At 38.8% G+C, this 11,069-nt stretch overlaps 1 long non-coding RNA gene across 1 annotated transcript; it reads right to left on the bottom strand.

Moving 5' to 3' along the window:
* Positions 1-619: 619 nt before the first annotated feature.
* Positions 620-10,971, bottom strand: LOC124086677 (uncharacterized). The gene is made up of 3 exons (XR_006849871.2): positions 9,948-10,971; positions 9,105-9,222; positions 620-8,619 (listed from the first exon to the last, which is right to left on the bottom strand). It is a non-coding gene; the product is annotated as an uncharacterized LOC124086677 (long non-coding RNA).
* Between the last annotated feature and the right edge of the window lie 98 nt (positions 10,972-11,069).

The following is an 11,069-nucleotide window of genomic DNA, read 5'->3' as shown; positions in this document are numbered from 1 at the left end:
ATTTAGCAACATGATATTATTAAATATACATGGTATTATTAAATACCATGTTGTTAAATATACTCACAACATGAAGTACACCAAGTTCAATGTGATTTAAATGGCTTCAAAGTCCCTCTCAATAGTTTTCCTAATTGCATTAAAATGATGCTTAAATGTACACTCCAATCAAATCAGGAGTGTGTGCCTGTGCCCCAGAAACTAGCCGCCACATTAGAGATCAGGATTATGGTTGATTGTAGTTTTCATCCAGTGGCTGTCACTTAATATTGTTGCTCAGGTTTTCAAATTACCAATAAATGTTTCTTCCATGTACTATCTTGAAGAAAATAAGGAAAAACATCTCCTTCTTTAAAGTTATGAAAAACTTTATCTGTTTTCAAACTTTGAACTTGTTTTGGTACCAAATCCACAGATCACATCTAAAAGTCAGGTAAAACTTGAGAAGGAAAAAAACTGTTTAATTTTATACAATCATGGATAACAACTCTGAAAAGAATCAAAATGGCAACAACGATTTTTTTAAAGTGACCTTAAAACATTAAATTAACTAAATTATGGTCCAGGGGCACTTAGCTAAGTGGTAGAGCAAGTGCCTTGCATATAAGAGGTCCCTGGATTCAATCCCTAGCACCAAAAAAAAGGGGGTTTTTTGCTTATTTATGTTAATTTAATGGATCAATTTTAGTAAAGCAAAAGCTTGTGCAATGGGAGAAAGAGATAAATTCAAAATAAAGGCTTTGTAAGACTCAAGTCAAAGTGGCTCCCAAAACTGAACCTGACCTCCTGGGTTTTCTTTTTATAGTCAGCTGTTACAAATGTTCCTATATCAATCTTCTTAAAGTGTCCTGTTTTAATCATAGCAGCCTCCAACACTGATCCTGAAAGAAAATTAACTCTTCAGATGGGAGATTTCCTACAGTCTCCGCTCTACGGTCGGTCTGGGCTTCAGCTGGGAGAGGTGAACTGTGCTCCATGGTGACCATCCAGGCCCTCCAAGCACAATGGAAATGATTTTCTAACATATTTGTACCATGTAAGGATTCCTGCAGAGAGTTCTATTTCCTGGACGTGAACTAGAAATTGCTGTAATTTTTTCAGTTCTTTTTAATTTGCAGTTAAATGAAATATGACAACAGGAAGAGGAATAACAGCTACGTCAGTATCCAAGGCCAACATATAGGGCCATCACTTGCAGTAAGGCACGAAACAAGGAAACCTCTTTAAACAAATCAAGTCTTTCTACAACAAGCAGACATTGGAAAGATTAAAATGATCATGAGTGCAATTTTTTAGAGAAAGGAACTGTAAAAAAACACAATTTTCATCAACTAAAAATACCTGAGGCAAAAAATAAAGAAATACTTGGTAAAGGCAAGAGTGAATTTCACCTCTTGTTCTGCTGAGTTACTAAAAATAAGTAAACACCAGGTAATAAAAACACAAAATTCTTATTACCTGTTATAACAGGTAAACCTCTGCACTCTAATAATGACCATGTCTAGCATCTGTTAAGCTCTTACCATGTAACAAGAAGGGTGCTAAGCTCATTATGCACCTCACAGGATAGGCTTTGTCTGACTGCCCACTCTCACTCCCCCTTCTGGAGTCAGCACCCTTGCCCTTCTCCATTCCATGTGATCCTGGTGACCTAATCCATTCCAGTTGGCCCATCCCGAAGTTGATTCCAAACTGAAAAATTCTATTCCCCTAGGCACAATGGCTAGTTTAGAGATGGCCCCCAGTTCTGGCAAGGCCAATTAAGTTTCACAAATAAAGGTTTGGCGTTCAAGGTCTCCCTCCCTTTAAAAATCTAAACCTATAACTATCTGTAGCCATTTGTTTCCTGGTCATTAGTAGGAAACTGATCTGAAAATGGAGCCAAAACACCAAAGGATGCTGAGAGGTGAGGAGAGACACTTCATGTAAAGCTCTGGATTCAGATGAGAAATGACTTTTCCTTTGTGTCTTAACTCATCAGAGTAGGGCCCACTACTAGCAATCAAGAGTGGTCTGGCTAATACCGTTGGTATGGTTCAGATATGAGGTGTCCACTGATACTGATTAACTGAGTGGTAACTGTAGACAGGTGGGGTGTGGGTGGAGAAGGTGGGTCACTGGGGACATGCCTTTGGGGTTTATATTTTGTCCCTGGTGAGCAGAGCACTCTCTGCTTTCTGTTGCGATGCCTTGGGCTACTTTCCTCCACCACACCCTTCCACCATGATGTTCTGCCTCATCTCCTGCCCAGAGCAATGGAGTGGGCCAACCGTGGGCTGACCCTCTGACACTGAAGCTAATAGAAACTTTTGCTCCTCTATGTTGTTCTTGTCAGGTTTTTTGGTCATGTTGACAAGAAGCTGACTAAAACACAGGTATATTAGTATGTTTAGCCTTTGTATCACTACCCTCTTTTACAGTTTAGGATGTTAAAATGCTACACTATTAACCACTATCCTTTATCACCCTTCTAACAGGAAAACATAATTTCAGTGATTTCATTTGAAAACATTATTAGGAAAAAAATTAGAAGACAGAATAGTAAAAAAAGTGAAATACATTACTTGTTATCACTACTTCAAGACAACCACTGTTAATAATTTGATCAATTTCCTTCAGGGCTTTTTTTCTGAAGAAGTATCTAGTAATGTTTTCATATTAGTATTTGAGTATTCACAAAGTATTATTTTTAAACTGGTATTTCATGTTTTTTATATTTATTAAGAGCCCCACACCACTGTACAATACCATATACAGCCAAACAGAAAGCCTACCCTTAAAGAGGTTGAACTGTCAGCAGAGGAGAGTAGACAAATTGAAGGCCAAATATGGAATCATTCAGGCTTCCTCAAAGGTAAGGAAAGATTAAAAACATTCAGAATCGACTGAAAAATCAGCACAGTTTGCACAAGTCTCTTAGCAAAACTAATGTTAATTTACCTACATTCCTGGGAACAATCAAAAGTAAAACATAAAAATATTAAAAGTTTCTAAAAACATGGCTTTATTAAATTCATTCATTCAACAAACACTTAAGACCAAGAGTCATTAAATATTTGACATCAGCCTGCCTTGAGATACTGTCTTAGTCCATTTTCCGTTGTCTTAATACAATACTATGAGGCTGAGTATTTTATAAGGAAAAGGGTTTATTTAGTTCACACTTTTAGAAGCTAAAAGTCCAAGATACAAAAGCCCCATTGATTCAGCTTCTTGTGAGGGTCTCAGGGCAGATGTAATCACAATGGTGGGGTAGAGGAGAGATCATAGGATGAGACGGAAAGCCAGAGAGATTCAGGATCCAGACTCAGTTTTTTATTTTTTAGGTCCCTGGATTGAACTCAAGGGCACTCAACCTCAGAGCCACATCCCCAACCCTATTTTGCATTTTATTTAGAGGCAGGATCTCACTGAGTTGCTTAGAGCCTTGCCATTGCTGAGGCTGGCACTGAGCTCACGATTCTCCTGTCTGAGCTTCCTAAACTTCTGGGATTACAGGCATGCACTACTGCGCCCAGCTCAGTCTTTTTATAACAATCTGCTCTCACAGGAATTAACCAGAGCGCCATGAGAACAACATTAATTTCTAAAGATGATGCCCCCAGGGACCTAATCTCCCAATGGGCCCCACCTCTTAAAAGTCCCGTTCATATCTTCTCTCAATATCTTCGCACTGAAGACCAAACTTTAGCACACAAACTTACGGGAAACATATTCAAACCATATCCAAACCACAGCAGATTAAAAAAAAAATTGAACACCACAAAATCCCTCCCCTTCATTCCACTGTGGGAGTCTACAAACAAACAGGGACTGGCTAAGACTGTAAGCACAAGAAGACTGTAAGGGAAGTGCTGGAGTCTAACTGTCTTGGGGGCCAAGGTCCTCACAGATGTTCCTGAACTGAGAGTTAAAGGATGAGTTAGGGGTTCTGTATACACACAACAGAGGGAAGGACACTGCACACACACAGGCAACACGTGTGCAAAGGCATGAAGGCACGTATGAGCAAGCACAACAGGGGAACTTCCACTACGGCTGGCATTCAGGTGATGCATCAGGAAACTAGAAGAGACAAGGGACAGAAAGTGACAAGCAGGAGCTTATAGGTGATTGTGTTTCTGTGAAAAGGGAATAGAAAATCTAGGATGGCATCCACATTTCTGACAAGGCCACTTATGTGCGATTCTGGTTAGAGCAGTCTCAAGCATCCTGTGCTGTAGAATTAGGGGCAGAGCAGAGATCTACCCCCACCACCAGGGCCATCTACTTTTGCTATCTGAGTGTCCTGTCCATGCAACATGGTAACCAGGGCTATTGTGGGCAGCCAAACCTGAGTCTTCGTTCCACTGCACTCACTGTGCTGTCAAATGAACAGAGCCGTGCCCCAATGGACACAAGAGCAATCTAAGATCTTCTAGAGTCCCAAGCAAGGCGCAAGACAGAAACTCTTCCTGGCCTTCTGGTACCCTCATCCATCTCACATACCTCCTGCTCTCTGAGATAAACCCAAACAAGGAAAACTAAAATTCTCACATCAAACAACCTTGCTCTTCCTCTTTCTTTGCTTCCCTTGGGAGGAAAGGGAATGGTTTTGGGGTTTTGTTTTAACTCCTTCACATCCTACTTCATTTTTACTGACTTCAACTAAGCCTTAGTGATATGCAGGGCATTTGTTTAAACTGTAGAAAGACCTACAAACTGAGAATGTCAACCTAGTATGGAAACAAGAATACAAAGACTTAGAGAATTATTTCTGAGGACAACATCCTAGTTTTCCAAACTATTAATTTGTTGAATAATTCTATTTTTCATGTCTGAAGTTAAATATTTTCTCTGACTTACTTCTTGATACATACCTTCTCCACAGATGGATGCCTCCAAAAAACTTGAGTAAATGTTTTGTATGGAAAAAGCAAAAGACAGAAAGCATGTTAATAATTTCCCAAAGGTTACCTCCATTACATACATACAATAACCTACATACATTAAAACGGATAGACAAGTTCATTATAGCATAATCACATTCCAGTGCTCAAAGACACACATATATCTTTCTAAAATGCTTTTTGCCTATATATATTACCAATAAAAATCTTATCTTTCATTCCCTGATGTTTTCTTGTAAGTCATCAACCTTGATTCATAAAGGACTAGAATGTTTTAATTATTTTTTTACTTTTCTTATGAGGTAATAGAAAAATCTAAAGGACTATTCCCAGGAGAATGCTGAATTCTTTTTAAATGACCAATAGGGCCTTGAGATTTGTATCTGATTTGGAAAAAAACTAATGCAAACAAAAATGAACTAAACATACACTTCTCAAAAGAAATGCAAATGGTGGGCTGGGGTTGTGGCTCAGTAGTAGAGCACTCACCAAGCATGTGTGAGTGCCCTGGGTTCAATTCTCAGCACCACATAAAAACAAATAAAATGAAGGTATTGTGTCCAACTACAACTAAAAAATAAATATTAAAAAAAAGAAATACAAATGGTCAAGAAATATATGTTCAATACTTTTAGTAATTAGGTAAGTGCAAATCAAAACTACACAGATTTCATCTCACTCCATTTAGAATGGCAGCTGTCAAGAATGCAAACAATAAAAAATGCTAAAGAGGATGTAGAGAAACAGGAACACTTTTACTCCGTAAAGTAGTAAAACTACTATGGAAATCAGAAAGGATGTTTGTCAAAACACTACGAATGCAACCACCACATGACCTTGCTATAACATTCCTCCATATTTATCCTAAAGAATTAAATTCAGGGCTGGTGTTGTAGCTCAGTGGTAGAGCACTTGTCTGAAACTTGTAAGGCACTGGGTTCGATCCTCAGTACCACATAAAAATAAATAAATAAAATTTTAAAAAAGAATTAAAGTCAGTATATTATGGTGATACATGAATACCTATCCTTATAACAGCACAATTTACAATAGCCAAACCATGGGACCAGCGTAGGTGCCTGGCAATGGATGAATGTATAAATAAAATCTAGCATGTCTACACAATGGAGTTTATTCAGCCATGAAGAAGAATGAAGTTATGTTATCTTTAGGAAAATGGATAGAACTTGAGAACACTATGTTAAGTGAAACAAGCCTAACTCAGAAAATCCAGGATTATGTGTTTTCTTTCACATATGGAGGTTAGAGGCAAAAGGAAAGAAAGGTGTGGGGCAGGGAGACTATCATGGCAATCAAAGGGAATCCAGGAGAGTAGAAGAAAGGAACCAGGGGCAGAGAGGAGAGAGAAAGGGGGAAAACCTGGGAATGATATTGGTCAAATCATATTGTTCTATTGTGTGCATGTATGAATATGTAACAACAAATCCCACCATTATGTACAATTATAATGCACCAGTAAAAAACAAAATGGAAGGGGGAAAAAAACTCCCTAAACACACCAGGAGGAGAAGATTCAGAGCACATGTCTGTCTCCCAGTCATTCATCAGAGACGTGGAGGTCAAAATTTCTGAGAAGTTGTGGGACTCCAACATAAAATAGGTAAGTAATTATATCTATTAATTATGAAGTTGAGAGGGATAAAAATTTTAAAGTGAGAAGTGCTATCAAGTCTAGGAAGCCCAGAACAAAGACACACACACACAATTCCTTTCCTCAGAGGATCATCCACTTTTTTTTTTTAAGAGAGAGAGAGAGAATTTTTTAATATTTATTTTTTATTTTTCGGCGGACACAACATCTTTGTTTGTATGTGGTGCTGAGGATCGAACCTGGGCCTTACGCATGCCAGGCGAGCGCGCTACTGCTAGAGCCAATCCCCAGCCCCAAGTATCATCCACTTTTAAACAACTTTGTATAAACTCACCGTGCCTGCAAACGCTAGCCGAAATGCTCATATTAAAAACTTTAAAAAAAAAAAAAAAAAAAACTATAGATATAAGAGCCTGGCGCATACCTCCCAGCAACTTGGGAGGCTAAGGCAGGAGGTTCGCAAGTTCAAGGCTGGCCTTGGCAACACAGCAAAACCCTCAACAACTTAGCAAGATCCTGTTTCAAAGTAAAAATAAAAAGGACTGGGGATGCAGCTCAGTGGTTAAAGCGCCCTTGGATTCAATCCCACTGTCGAAAAATAAGAATAAAAAAATAAACATGAGTTCAAGGAGGGAATCAGCAGAGAGCAATGATGTCATGGACCTAGAAGAGGCTTTTCACTCATCCACTCCTTCATCTTTCTTCTTCACTCAATCCCCATTTTTTTCTCTGAAGTGGGTCTCTCTCTCTTTTTTTTTTTTTCCCTGTTCCCTCTGCCACCCCAGGTCTTTATCATCTCATGCCAAAATTACTTGAAATGCCTCCTAATTCCTGGCTCCCCTCCTCTGAATCGATTTTGCATACTATTCTCAGACTAATCTTCCCCCAAATACCATTTTATCATATCACTTTCTAACTTACAATAAAAATTCTGGGCTTTTACAGTCCAACCAGTTAAAGCTTATTTCTCACTACAGCTTGAATATCCCTAATCCAAAAGCTTGGGTCCAGACGTGTTTTGGATTTCAGATTTTCTGGATTTTGGAATATCTGCATATTCATAATGACATATGTTGGGAATAGAACCCACATCTAAACATGAAATTCATTTATGTTTCACATATACCTCATACACATAGCCTAAAAGTAATTTTATACAATATTTTAAATAATTTTATGCCTAAAATGAAGTTTCATAGTGTGGTATTTTCTACTTAAGGCATCACATCAGCACTTGAAAAGTTTTGGATTTTGGAGCATTCTGGATTTCAGATTTTCAGATTAGGGATAATCAGCCTGTACTGTCTGACATGTACCTCTGCTCAGGAGAGCAGTCATCTCACCATCTTGGCTCCCACACCTGTGAGTCAGTCACTGTTATCATCCCTGTTTTACAAAGGAGGAAATTGAGGCTTAGAAAAATGAGTCAACTATTTAAAATAACATAGCCAGTAAATAGGAAAGGCAAAATTCAAATCTGTATCTAACTTACAGCCCATGCTATTTTCTGTTGCCTATCTTCCTAGAAGGAGGAAAAAGAAAGCAAACTTTTAGGGAAAGATGCCAGAGGCGTCAAGAGTTTATCCTTTGCCAGATGGCTGCTCCAGTTTCTCCATGCTCCAGTGAGCTTCCAAAATCTGCCTACTTTAGGAATCTCTTCAACTTCAGAGTATAGCACTTGAGCTGACTAATGTTCCGTGACAGACCTAAATAACCCTCAAATAAGAAAGTGGAAGAAGCACAGCACACTGAGAAAATGCCAGAAACAGCATTTATTGAGCAGCTACTCTATAAAAAGCCTTGAGTGGCAGATAATGTATTGTCAAAAAACTTAGGTTCATGGAGATTTCAAAAATTGCCTGGTGCTTCTGTCACCTACTGCTACATCAAAAAACACCCAAATGTAATGACATGAAATGGCAACATTGATTTATTATTTCACAGAATCCTACACTCTGGGTCGAATTCATCTGGACAGGTCTTCTGCTCCGTGTGGCATCTCCTAGGCTGGAACATCCACAGAGCTTTTTCACTCACATTTTTACCATCTCTGTTGAAATGGCTGGAACAGCTGGGAACCAGCCCCAGACATTCCTCCTCTTTTCAATGTGGTCTCTCCTGCCAAGTAGACAGACCTCTCTCATGATGGCTCAGGGTTCCAAGAATAAGCATTTCAAGACAGAAAGCAGAAAAGTAGGAATATTTCTGAATCCTCTATCAGCATCACACTTGCTAATTAATCTTAGTGGTCAGAAAAAAAAAAAAAGTCACACACTGAAGCTCAGAGTCAGGAGCCACCACAGCAAGTCATGGCAAGCAGCTCTGACTTGAACTGGCATAGCTCCTGCTACCATATATAGGATATTATATGGGACTTATATTTATTATTTGTTTACAGTCTATCACCCTCCACAAGACCACAAGTTCAAAGAACTTTGTGTACTTCTGTGTAACTAGTGCTTAAAACATTGGCACAGTTAGTAACTGATACATATTTGTTAAATGAATACTGAGAAAAACTTGAGAGACACTCCTTATAGAAGAATACCAAATTTAGAGTGGAAAAGAGTTATATGACAGAGGAAAAATTATTCTAGACACACCTTTGAGACAGCTTTTGCCCATTCCAGGTTTACAAAGGCTGCAAGGTTGTGGTGTTATAGCTGGGCCCCTAAATCCAATCCATTCTATGCATCTATCCATGATATAGACCTAGAATTGCTGTTTTAAAACAAAAAGTCTTGGTGATACATGATTAACAAAATTTTCATTGTTCAGAATTTTAACTAATTCCATTTAAATGTGCAAAGTTGCCGAAAGGTACATATTTTTTTTTAATTTCCTGAAGGATTCACCAGAAACTGGTAACCAGTAACCAGTGACCAGCTCTGAGGAGAAGAACTGGGGGCTCGGGTGAGGGGGGTTTGTGGGGTTCATTATTCTATTCTCTCTACTCTTGAAGGCTTGAAATTTTCCATTAAAGGGTTTCTTAAACAAGTCCAGCTGCAGAGAGGGCAATGCAGATGGGACAGGATCAAACTGAAAGCTGGAAAATCAATTAGGAAGCTAACACCCAAGTTCCTGGAAGAAGAGGTTTAGCAGTTTGGACCATGGTCAATAATGGGCTTTTCTCTAAGTGGAAAGATTTGGGGTGGTTTTACTTATATCTGAATATTCTCCATTTTCCACAGTGATCACCCGTAACTTGAATGAATTTTAAATTCAAAGTCACACTGTTTCAAGTGAATCAGGATTAGAGATTCCCAAGAAGTCTCTAAAGAACTTGTTTAATCTACATTTGCAATGTGAACATAAGGTAAAATAAGATACAACTGCTACAGTTTGAAATTCAGCATCTTGATGAAACAGATGCTATTCTTCTGCCTCAGAATAGTGTAATCAGGAGCACAAGAACAGGGATCACAGAAACCTGGCTTGATCCTTACCAGATATGGAATCCTGGAAAGGTCCTTTCTGATTTCTGGGTCTTCATTTTTTTCCATATCAGTTGCATAATTAATCAGTCATTCATGTAATAATTGCTGAGTGCGTCGTATATGCTAGGCACTTTTCAACACACTGAAAAATATAAAAGTGAACTGCACAAGAGTTTATCTTCTGAAAAGGAGAGAATAGGTAAACTTCACCATCTGCTCAAAACTGGTAAATACTCCATAGAGAACTAAAGCAGAGATAAGTAGTGGGAGAAAGATGGATTTTTTTTTTTTTCTTCAAGTACTGGGGATTGAAAACCGTCCACCACTGCACTACATCCCCGGCCCTTTTTATTTATTTAGAGACAGAATCTCACTAAATTGCCTAGGCTGACCTTAATCTTCCTGCCTCAGTCTCACAGGTAGCTGGGATTATAAGCATATGCTACTGGGCAAAAAATAGAATTTTAAACAAAGTGGTCAGTAAAAGCACACCTTGGGAGCAGTATCTTTCATTTGTAAAACAACAAAATACCTACTTCCTAAGGTTGTTACAAGCCTTATTAACACAGCATAGGCTTCACCTGAATGCTTGTGAGGCACACAGAACTTCAGGTCCCAACCTGTCCCTACAGTATCAGAATCTGTATTTTAGCAAGACCTATCGGTGATTTATAAGCATAATCAAAGTTTCAGAAACATTAATTCAAAGGATTAAATGTTTAAATACCTGTATTAGGACTGACAAATTATAGAAATAGATAAACTCGATAATTCACGGTTCTCTTTCCCTTAACATGACTATATATTTCTCATTAAAGATAACACTGAGTTTCTAACTATGAGATTAGAACTCTAACTTTCTTGTAGATAGAGTGGAAAACCTGAACAGAAAGCCAAATTGCAGACACATTAAAAACCCTGACTACATTAAAGTCACTCTATCATTGGTACCCCAAACCCAGTCTAATCTCCAGTGTCCCTTTAGGTTTGAAGTCCGGAGAAGCGCCAGCCGCAGAAGTCAGGACAGCTCCGCCCTTCTCCGGCCCTTTCCCTTCTTCAACATGGCGGCCCTAGCTACAGTACGGGCAATCTGCGCGAAGCACTCCGGAAGCGGAAGAAGACTGCGCGGTG

The sequence above is a fragment of the Marmota monax genome, unplaced genomic scaffold, assembly GCF_021218885.2.
Source record: "Marmota monax isolate L192 unplaced genomic scaffold, Marmota_monax_Labrador192_F-V1.1 WCK01_AAM20220418_F8-fsc00024, whole genome shotgun sequence".
NCBI lineage: Eukaryota > Metazoa > Chordata > Mammalia > Rodentia > Sciuridae > Marmota > Marmota monax.
This window is presented reverse-complemented; position numbering and strand designations above follow the sequence as displayed.